We start from the raw sequence: 10,669 nt of genomic DNA on the forward strand, positions 1-10,669 counted from the left end.
AAGGTTAGAAACAGGTAAAGATAAACACTAGTTATATGAATAAGGTCAACAAATGAGAAGGTCTGTGTAAAATCAAAAAGTTAGGCTGGCAGCAATATCCAAACACTGAGTTAAGGACAAATATCTGGACAACCTGCAGCAAGAAAAATAAATCATGATAAAGCAGGCAGTAATACCAAAACTGACAGAAAGAGGCTATATGACAAAAGCTCAGGAAAGCAGAGAATCCAGACAGCACAGAATACCAAAAACACTTTAACACTGAACCTAACGCTGTTTCTCATCTCAGTTTCTCAAAATTTTAGGCTGGTGGGAAGATACAGAATTTGGGAATTAGAAAGACAGAGATGTACAAATGTTACTGCCCTTTCTCTTTCCAAGTGAAAACGTTATTTGTTCCAAAGCTAATATCAAAAATAAATTGTTGCAAAAACATGATACACATAAATATTGATATTTATATAAAGAAAAGAAGGTATGAAATGAATCTTAAAAGACTCAATTTTACCTCTATACAAAGAAATTTGAATTTCAAATAAAGGAAGATATACACTATCTGAATCTTATTTTTTGTTTTTATAGACTATATAAAATAGAACTAATCTGAGAGAAAGAACTCTTGACCAGATGAAAACCAAAGTGATACCTGTGAAAAGAAGGGAAGGATGAAGTGTCTTTTCTATTTTGAATAAAGTCTTCAAAATAAAAAATATTCAAATTTGACAAATATTTCATATATCTGTTTCACTTGCCAAAATATGAGTAATCAATTATAATTTATGAACTTATTTCTAATCATTCAGTAGGGTTATAACATAAGGTTTTATAAAATTTATAAATCCATTTCAATTTTAATTACTCTTAATATCAATATTGTTACCACTTAATATTACTCCATAAGCAAAATATTATTCTACTTACTTCTATTAATAGCTTCTCTTTTCACTCACTACTTAAGAATCCTCAAACTTCTGACTTTCTGAAATTCTGAATGATGAATCTTGGACTGATAATTTTAAAGCAATATTCAAATTACCACTGAGATTGCTCCACAAAACTTTTCTCCTGCTCTTTAAAATTGCTGCATCGTAGTTAAAAGATAGAGTGACTTTGGGAGGCTGAGGTGGGTGGATCACGAGGTCGAGAGATCGAGACCATCCTGGTCAACATAGTGAAACCCCGTCTCTACTAAAAATACAAAAAACTGGCTGGGCGTGGTGGCGCGTCCCTGTAATCCCAGCTACTCAGGAGGCTGAGGCAGGAGAATTGCCTGAGCCCAGGAGGCGGAGGTTGCGGTGAGCCGAGATCGTGCCATTGCACTCCAGCCTGGGTAACAAGAGCGAAACTCTGTCTCAAAAAAAAAAAAAAAAAAAAAAAGATAGAGTGACCAACAAGATGTGTCAGAGAGACTAGAGAAGTTATAGTAAAGAACAATTTGAATCAAGCAGACTTTCTAAATCTTACTTTTACTCCCTTAATGACTGTAAACTTGTGTATTGCACAATATACCTTAAACAGCAGTTGTTCAAGTGTGGTCCACAGGATCTATGAGAATGTCCAAGACTCTCAGAGGGTCTGTCAGGTGAAAATTATTTTTCAACTACTAAGATAGTTATTTGCCTGTTTCACTATGTTGATGCTTGCACTGATGATACAAAAGCAATGATGGGTAAAACTGCTGGTTTCTTAACATTAATCAAGACCATGACACCAATCTGTACTAGTTAGTAGTTATATTCTTCTCTGCATGAGCTCACAATCTTGTATTAAAAAAAGAGAAAGAAAAAAAACAAACTCAGTTTCCTTCATGAAGCAATAAAAAGTATCATTTTTAAAAATTTTCAATCTTAGGCCAGGTATAGTCATTCACGCCTATACTGCTAGTGCTTTGGGACGCTGAGGTGGGAGGACTGCTTGAGGCCAGGTGTTCAAGACCAACCTGGCCAGCAGAGTGAGATCTTGTCTCTATCAAAAAAAAAAAAAAAAAGAAAGAAAGAAAAAGAAAAGAAAAGAAAAAGAAATTTTCAATCTTGAGCATATGACTTTGATATTCTGTTTAAGAAAACAGAAAGCACTTCTGCTACATACCAAAATATGGTAGCTGTCTCAAGAAAAACACGTGTGCAAATTACAAATGGTAGTTCACTTTTTTTCACGGAACATCACTTTTTCTTAAGGCACACTATAATCATTCACCTGTTTGGAAGACATTTTCTCAAAAACAAATGACGTGAGCCTGTCCTTTCAGGGAAAAAAAAATTCGAATTATTTGTCATCAATGACAAAATTCAAACGTTCAAGCAAAATCAGAATTTTTGAGATCTTTTATCTGATATGACAGCTTCCCTGTTTTTGACTTTTCTGAGAACACTGATGTTCTCAGAAAATGTGACTTTTTTTTGTTTTGAGATGAAGTCTCGCTCTGTCACCAGGCTGGAGTGCAGTGTTGCGATCTCAGCTCACAACCTTTGCCTCTGAGGTTCAAGTGGTTCAAGTGATTCTCTTGCGTTAGCCTCCTGAGTAGCTGGGACTACAGATGCACACCATCATGCCCAGCTAATTTTTGTATTTTTAGTAGAGTTGGAGTTTCACCATGTTGGCCAGGATGGTCTTGATGTCGTGATCCACCCGCCTTGGCCTCCCGAAGTGCTGGGATTACGGGCATGAGCCACTGTGCCCAGCCAAAAATGAGATTTTAAAAAATATTATAGAATAAAAGAAACCAGTATTTTCAAATGACCAGTGTCATAAAAATCATACAGGGGTTTCATAAATTCGAAGTGCACAATAAGCCAGTGAGTTTTACTTTAACAAAGTTAAGAAAGTTCACTAATAATTGTTTCAGATTCCAAATTGCAACTAACCTTTACGAAACTATCACTTGTGGAGTTTAGGAGTGGTTTCAAAGAAGAATATCCATAATTATCTGAAAGGGCTATGAAAATAATTTTTCTTTTTTTATCCTCATATCAATGTGACACTAAATTTGTCTAGAGACTTCAACCAAATAATGTATCACAACAGACTGAATATGACAACAGATACGATGGGCATGGTGGCTGGCACCTGTATTCTCAGGTACTCATGAGGCTGAGGCAGAATGATTGTTTAGCCCAGGAGTTCAAGGCTAAAGTGCATTATGACTGTACCTGTGGATAACCACTGCACTCCAGCCTGAGCAACGTAATGAGGCCTCACCTCTAAAATAAAAATTAAATTAAATTAATAAAGAAGATATGAGAGTCAAGTTATCTTCTCTTAAGCCAGATGTTAAAGATATTTATAAAAATGTAAAACAATGCCACTCTCTCACGGGTTTCTTCTTTTGGAAAACAGTTATTTTTTATAAAAGCATGTTAACACACATGGTTTATTATTTTTTAAAAGTGAATAAATATGTAATGTTTTTAAATTTTTCTTTAAACTTAAACTTTAATTCTCTCTAAACTTTAATTTCTAATATGGTAAATACTGATAGATATAACTCTCAGAAACAAAAACTTTTTTCTCAAAAATTTTTAACAGTGAAAATGAGACCTAAGACCAAAAGAATTTACAGCTATTGCTCTAATCTCTGAGGCTCAAATATTCCTGTCAAATAGGTGGTGACAGCATAAGGATAGAAGATGAGGGTTATTATCCATTAAAAAAAAAAAGCTCACAGTTAAGGGTTAACTATGTAACTAAAAGCTGTGCTAAATGCTTATGCAGATTACTTCACTTACCCCTTACACACTCTCTATGAAGTGGGTACCTACCTCCTCAAAGGATCATTCATAGGATTAAATAAAACACTTGTGAAGCACTTAGCACAGTCTCTCTATGTAGATAATTTAAATACTCAATAAAGGTTAGTTAATATGCAAATTACTATTGCCACCATAGAACTATGTGCTATCCTACTTACAACACGTATCTAACTAATTAGAGGTCTGATTCCATCCAAGACTAAATTATTAATGGGGAGTATTAATCCAACCACCCATGAAGACAAGTTATCATCTCATAGGCATTTAACATTTATGAACACCTTGGGAAAAACCTTCGGTTTGGCAAATTTGGAAGATATATACAAAACTAAACCAATGTTAACAAGAAACTTTGTAGTGATCAAGTCACTTCATATTGTATCATAATGAGATGTTATCAAGTGACAAAACAAAGGCCCCTCACAATTCAGAACCAGTAAAGGGCCAATGTTGCCTCTATACGTAGATAATACATTACGTAGACCTTTTCTAATTAATGCTCCATAACATGCACTAATTACCAGACTACGAATCAGTGGGAGACTAGTGGCACACTGGACAACTGTGCCTTCACTTTCATGTAACAGTAATACATTGACTGACATACTTCTAGTTGTACTACCTTTCCACAAGCTATTTGGAGCCTCCACATTCCACTAAAATATCACTCATCTTTACACGGATTAAATAACAGAAATGTATCTTATACTACTACCCAATTAATTCTCCCAAAATTGGTGTATGAAAGGAATGTTACAACTTTAGCCCCACCCTTACAAGAAAAACTGAACTTTCAAATAAGAGTATCCTCACTGCAAAATATACAGGTTGATCATCCTTAATCTAAAAGTTCAAAATCTGAAATGCTCCAAAATCAGAATTTCTTTTTTTAATTTTTACTTTTTTGAAGACATGCAGTCTCACGATGTTGCTTAGGCTGGTCCTGAACTCCTGGGCTCAAGCAATGCTCTCGCTTCAGCTTCCCAAAGGGCTGTGATTACAGGCATGAGCCACTCTGGGCAAAGATCTGAAATTTTCTGAGCACTGACGTAACGCCACAAGTGAAAAATTCTGTATCTGACCTCGTGTCAGATCAGTCAAAACTTTGTTGCTTGCAGGAAACTACTAAAAAAAATTGCATAATTACATTCGACTATGCATATAAGGTGTATATAAAATATAAGTAAATTTGATGTGGGTCCCATCTCCAAGTTATCTTTATGTATATGCAAGTATTCCAAAACCTGAAAAAATCCAAAATCCAAACACTTCTGGTCTCAAACATTTCAGATAAGTAATATTCCACCCGTAGTAGGAACATGAGTGAGTGAGAGTGTGTGTGTGTGTGTGTGTGTGTGTGTGTGTGTGTGTGTAGACTATATGTAAGTATATATGTGAATATATGTATTGTATGTACGTGTATACACATGCATATGCTGGTTTATAGATGAAAATGATAAGCAGGGGATGTTCTTGTCAGCACCACATTCTTAAATACATAAAACAAACGGATCTGCATAAAAGTGACAGGCCAGGTGCGGTGGCTCAAGCCTATAATCCCAGCACTTCGGGAGGCCGAGGTGGGTGGATCACAAGGTCAAGAGATCAAGACCATCCTGGTCAGCAAGATGAAAGCCCGTCTCTACTAAAAATACAAAAATTAGCTGGGCATGGTGGCGCACGCCTGTAGTCCCAGCTACTCAGGAGGCTGAGGCAGGAGAATTGCTTGAATCCAGGAGGCAGAGGTTGCGGTGAGCCGAGATCACACCATTGCACTCCAGCCTGGGTAACAAGATCGAAACTCCATCTCAAAAAAATAAGTGATAACCCAAAGGTGTCCAGATAAAGAAAAATAACTGCTTATGGAAAGATTCAAAATGCATAAGAGATATCTGCTATTTAAGGACAATGCTGAAAAGTGAGTTTCAAACTATTCAAATGGCATCAATGAAGTAAAATACTAGTATTAAAATATGTATCTATGCATCCTAAGTTTAAGACTGTTTAAGGTACCAATGGCAGAGGCCGGGCATGGTGGCTCAAGCCTGTAATCCCAGCACTTCGGAAGGCCGAGGAGGGCGGATCACCTGAGGTGATGGTTCATGACCAGCCTGGCCAACATGGAGAAATCCCTTCTCTACTAAAAATACAAAAATTAGCCGGGTGTGGTAGGCATGCCTGTAATCCCAGCTACTTGGAAAGCTGAGACAGAATTGCTTCAACCTGCAAGGCAGAGGTTGCAGTGAGCCAAAATCGTACCACTGCACCCCAGCCTGGGTGACAGAGCCAGACTCTGTCTCAAAAAAAAAAAAAAAAAAAAAAAGATACCAATGGCAGACATTTCTTCTTCTTATTCTGCATTTCTATCTCTGTGAGACAAAATTATAAGATTTGGCCAGGTGCAGTGGCTCATACCTGTAATCCCAGCACTTTGGGAGGCCAAGGCAGGTGAATCAGAAAGTCAAGAGATTGAGACTATTCTGGCCAAAATGGTAAAAACTGGTCTCTACTAAAAATACAAAAATTAGCTGGGCGTGATGGCACATGGCTGTAGTCCCAGCTACTTGGGAGGCTGAGGCAGGAGAATCACTTGAACCTGGGAGGCGGGGGTTGGAGTGAGCTGAGATTGCACCACTGCACTCCAGCCTGGCAATAGAGCAAGACTCCCTCTCAAAAAAAAAAAAAAATTATAAGATTCAATCTAACATTTCTTAATTTGATTCCAAACTTTTTAATAAATGGAAAATATTACTTATATCAACTCTAATGATTTACATATTTAGCTAAACTTTTCAGTCATTAGATCAACTTAGGTTCTAGGAGTTACTCAAAAGTTTTTCTAGTGAAAAATGTCACCATGGTTACAATAAATACAGAACTTTAGCAATCTATGAAAGACTTACTGGTATAGTATAGAAATGATGTGCATTACATATGACAAAATGTTTTAAAGAATAAAAAGAAATATAGCATGTATCTGCCAAAAAAAGTCTACTATGTGGAGATTTGATATCATCACCAAAAACAATTTTTATGCTAAACAGCAAATGGATTTCCCTTGTTTGAACTAGAATTCACTATTTACCATTAGTCCACAATCTTGGCAATCAGAAGGAAATGATGCCTTCCTTCAGACTCTTTCAATTTTATTTAAAAAACAAAAACAGCTAAGATAAATACAGAGCAAGAAAAGGTTCCATAATATACCTACTTACTTTGCTTAAATACGAACCTTAATTCAGTTCCAACCTACAGGGTTCAGTCAAATCCTTAACCCACTGTCTCTATAAGACACAACCATAGTGAACTGGCACTTTTACTTTATATATCGCAACCTGTAACATCAAGTACAGATGAAGCTAGACATCCTGGCTTTAAATGACAAACAAGATTGGGCATGAGAGTTATTACTACACTTAACAATATAAACATTTTTATTTTCATAAAAATTCCTACTTCCTTAAAGCAAAGATATATCAAATACTATACACAGAACAAAGTAATCTGAACTTAATCAAAATTAAAGGATGGAAATATCTGTGAAGATTTCTTATTACTAAGACTCCTAAAACTGGTTCAGTTATAAATAATAACACTAAATATACAGGAATCAAGTTTCTGAAATGATCTCTCAGTTGTTTCATATTTTCATATAAAATGCCAACTTATAAACCGCAGGTTTATATGCACAGCCCTTGGCCATGTAAATTTGGGATATAAAACTGGAAGACTTTTTCCTCCTATTGATCATTCTAAGTATTACAATCCATTGTTACATATAATTTTACAGGAAAATCATCAAAATTCTAAAATTATAATCATGTCTCAGGAAAACATAAACAGAAAAAGAAAAGAGGTATTTATACAAGCTGTTAGCCCTTTTTCTGCCATCTGTATTTGGCTACTTTCCTGGGTATTAGTTCCTTTCACAGAAGGTAGGCAGAAGGAACAGAAATACTTTGATGCCTTTGGTTTGGAGAAAAAATTTACTGTCTGGATTATTTGAATACTTGAAATACCCAAGATACTCTACTTAATCCCTTACCTTGGACTGTTGAAAAGCAATGATGTAAGTTGGAATACACCTTTTCTAGTTTTATTACAAATTTTAGACAACATTTTACTTAAGATTTTAAAGATCTAAGGCCAGGTGCGGTGGCTGAAGCCTGTAATCCCAGCACTTTGGGAGGCCAAGGAGGTGAATCACGAGGTCAAGAGATCGAGACCATCCTGATTAACATGGTGAAACCCCGTCCCTACTAAAAATACAAAAATTAGCCAGGCATGGTGGCACACGCCTATAGTCCCAGCTACTCGGGAGGCTGAGACAGGAGAATTGCTTGAACCCAGGAGGTGGAGGTTGCGGTGAGCCAAGATCGCACCACTGCACTCTAGCCTGGGTAACAAAAGCAAAAACTCCGTATCAAAAAAAAAAAAAAAAAATTAAATATCTAAACATTCAACTTAAATACATGTGGGCATATATAATCAACAATCACAGTTTAACAGGTAGGCCATAGTATTATGAGAAATCATTTGTGCTATATTCACTAATGATACTGACTTTAAGTTTTCTTTTAACTAAGATTCGATAAAGAGTACCTTTAAAAAGTTTATGATTCAAAAGATCCAGTTACAAAGGAAAAAAAGAGACTAATGTTTATTCAATGTAAATAAGTATAATCTACATAAAATTCCATATGCTCAATAAATAAAATTACAAAGGTGAAAATTATGACAATGAACTTCAAGTAGCTCAATATTAAGTAGAACAATAAAACTGTCACTGTGGTACACAAATGAACTTCATTATCCGTTACTGGACATTTACTCAAGGAGTTATTGGGATAGGGAATATATTTTTCTGGAAAGCTCATTAAGTAATACATATCTGTTTACTTGCAATATGAAGTGCTTTAGAAAATGGTACATTTATCCATTTATCTTCAAAGTTAGCAAACTTATTCTTTGCACTTTGTATTTTTAGCATTATGTCATTATGAGTACTTACAATTTTGAATAAGGCTCTTTCATTACTAGTTAGACAATGTTCCTGCCAAGACTGACAAATACTTAAGTCATATAATATTTTACATAAAGACAAAAAACCACTTATTTAGTATGATTGGATGCAACAGGTATATAAAAATCAAATTAAGAAAAATTGAAAATTAGAACAATTAAAATTGCAGTTTGTTTTAATAACTAGTAAAAATGAATAAATAAGGTAATACAAAATCTTAACATGACATTAAGCAATGTTAATGGAAATAATAAAAAGCCAGTTGTTCAGGTAGCATTTAAAAAATCTATACATAAAGCACAAAACAATGCTCAAGTAGGATTTTCCTCAGAACATAAATAAGACTTCTAAAATCTGTTATATGCTGACATTTTAAATAGCTAAGAAAAACTGTCAAATAGATTTATCAAAATCTCTAAAGTACACTTCTTTAAAATCCAAACCAAAAAATTTTAAAAGCAAATTAAAATTTAACACTAGAACTTTGTAATATAACTAGGCTTTTTAAACTGAACCACTAAAAAGTCATGTGGCCACTTGTAATTACTAAACTCCCCTGACGAAAGTTTATACTACTATTTCTAAGTAGATAATTTTACCACACATTTTTAAGGAAACTCACTAATAGTAACAAAGTAAAAAATACAAAATAAAAGAGGAAAATAATAAAAACCACAATTCAACTTAGACAACAGCTTTTCAGAAAGGGAAAAAAGAGTATGTTGGCAGGTGTCTGCAAGGAGGTAGGTAATATAATGGAATCAGTTTTCATTCTGCAGAACAACCATGAGACTTGCTGCAATGTCAGCTCCAAGCACACACTGAGAGACTCCAGAAAATACTCATTGATCATGCAGCACTTTATAATGCGCATAGGCTTTTTTCTCCTGCTAACCCCGCCTAGCTTCCCTTTGCAGCTTCTTCTCCCCAGCCCTCTCCCCACAATAAAATAATCTTCCTAAAGACGTGAAATAGTTAATAAATTATCTCTGCAGTCTAAGTATTAGGAATACCACTCACCACCATAAAGCCTCTTTAAGTGAATTAGACAGTTTTTATTTAATGAGGGGAAAAAAGAAATAACCTACACAATCTCACAGATAAGAATATGAGATTTAAATACCTATACCTATAAATACAAATTTCTGATAGTATTCAACACTCAATGCCAAAAGCAATTCTAGTTTCACTTTGACATGTATTTCATTGGACTAGTTTATACTCAAATAGGATCTTATAAAATTAATACAATCAGAAAAAAATAAAATATAATTAAAAATATTCATGATTCAAATTACAGGATTTTTTTATTGACAGCTCTGTAGCATCAGTGCCTTAAATTTAAGGGTTTTAAAATGTTTAATTTAATAATTTGTTTTATAATAATCAAAGTCACATGAAAAACCTAGGACCAGTGTGTACCAGCTAAATTAAGCAATCAGATTGATATAAACATGCTTAGTTTAAAGCTAAAATAACCAGCTGCTTTTAATAGTTAACTGCAGCAAAGCTTTAGGCTTAGATATGTAAATGAATTCTAAGACATATGATACTAAACCTACTCAAAGCTGCTTTGCAGACCCCACCTTCTAATGAGTTAATCTAAAGGTCACCACCAGCACAAGGCTTTTTATTAAGTCTGAGTCTCCTCTTTTTCCCCAGCAAACATACAATTTATGAAACATGAAGTTTAAACAAAATAATTACAGACGTATATAGTAATCATGTGAACCAGACTGACACATTCTCACACGGAATAGGTCTGACGGTGTCTTGCTTTTATGCTCTGCCTCTTTTTGCTCTCTCCTCTAATCTATTCATCTGTAAAATAATTTCGGCAGATAAGATTTCTTTGTTCAGATTTCAACTTTCATTTCACTTACAAACCTAGCCCTAC

At 34.8% G+C, this 10,669-nt stretch overlaps 1 protein-coding gene across 7 annotated transcripts in view; it reads right to left on the bottom strand.

Moving 5' to 3' along the window:
- ANKRD17 (ankyrin repeat domain 17) overlaps nucleotides 1-10,669 on the bottom strand; it is a 180,430-nt gene that overhangs the window by 133,398 nt on the left and 36,363 nt on the right. The gene's annotated exons all lie outside the window — the stretch shown is intronic.

The sequence above is a fragment of the Saimiri boliviensis genome, chromosome 3 (genome assembly GCF_048565385.1).
Source record: "Saimiri boliviensis isolate mSaiBol1 chromosome 3, mSaiBol1.pri, whole genome shotgun sequence".
NCBI classification, from domain to species: Eukaryota; Metazoa; Chordata; class Mammalia; order Primates; family Cebidae; genus Saimiri; species Saimiri boliviensis.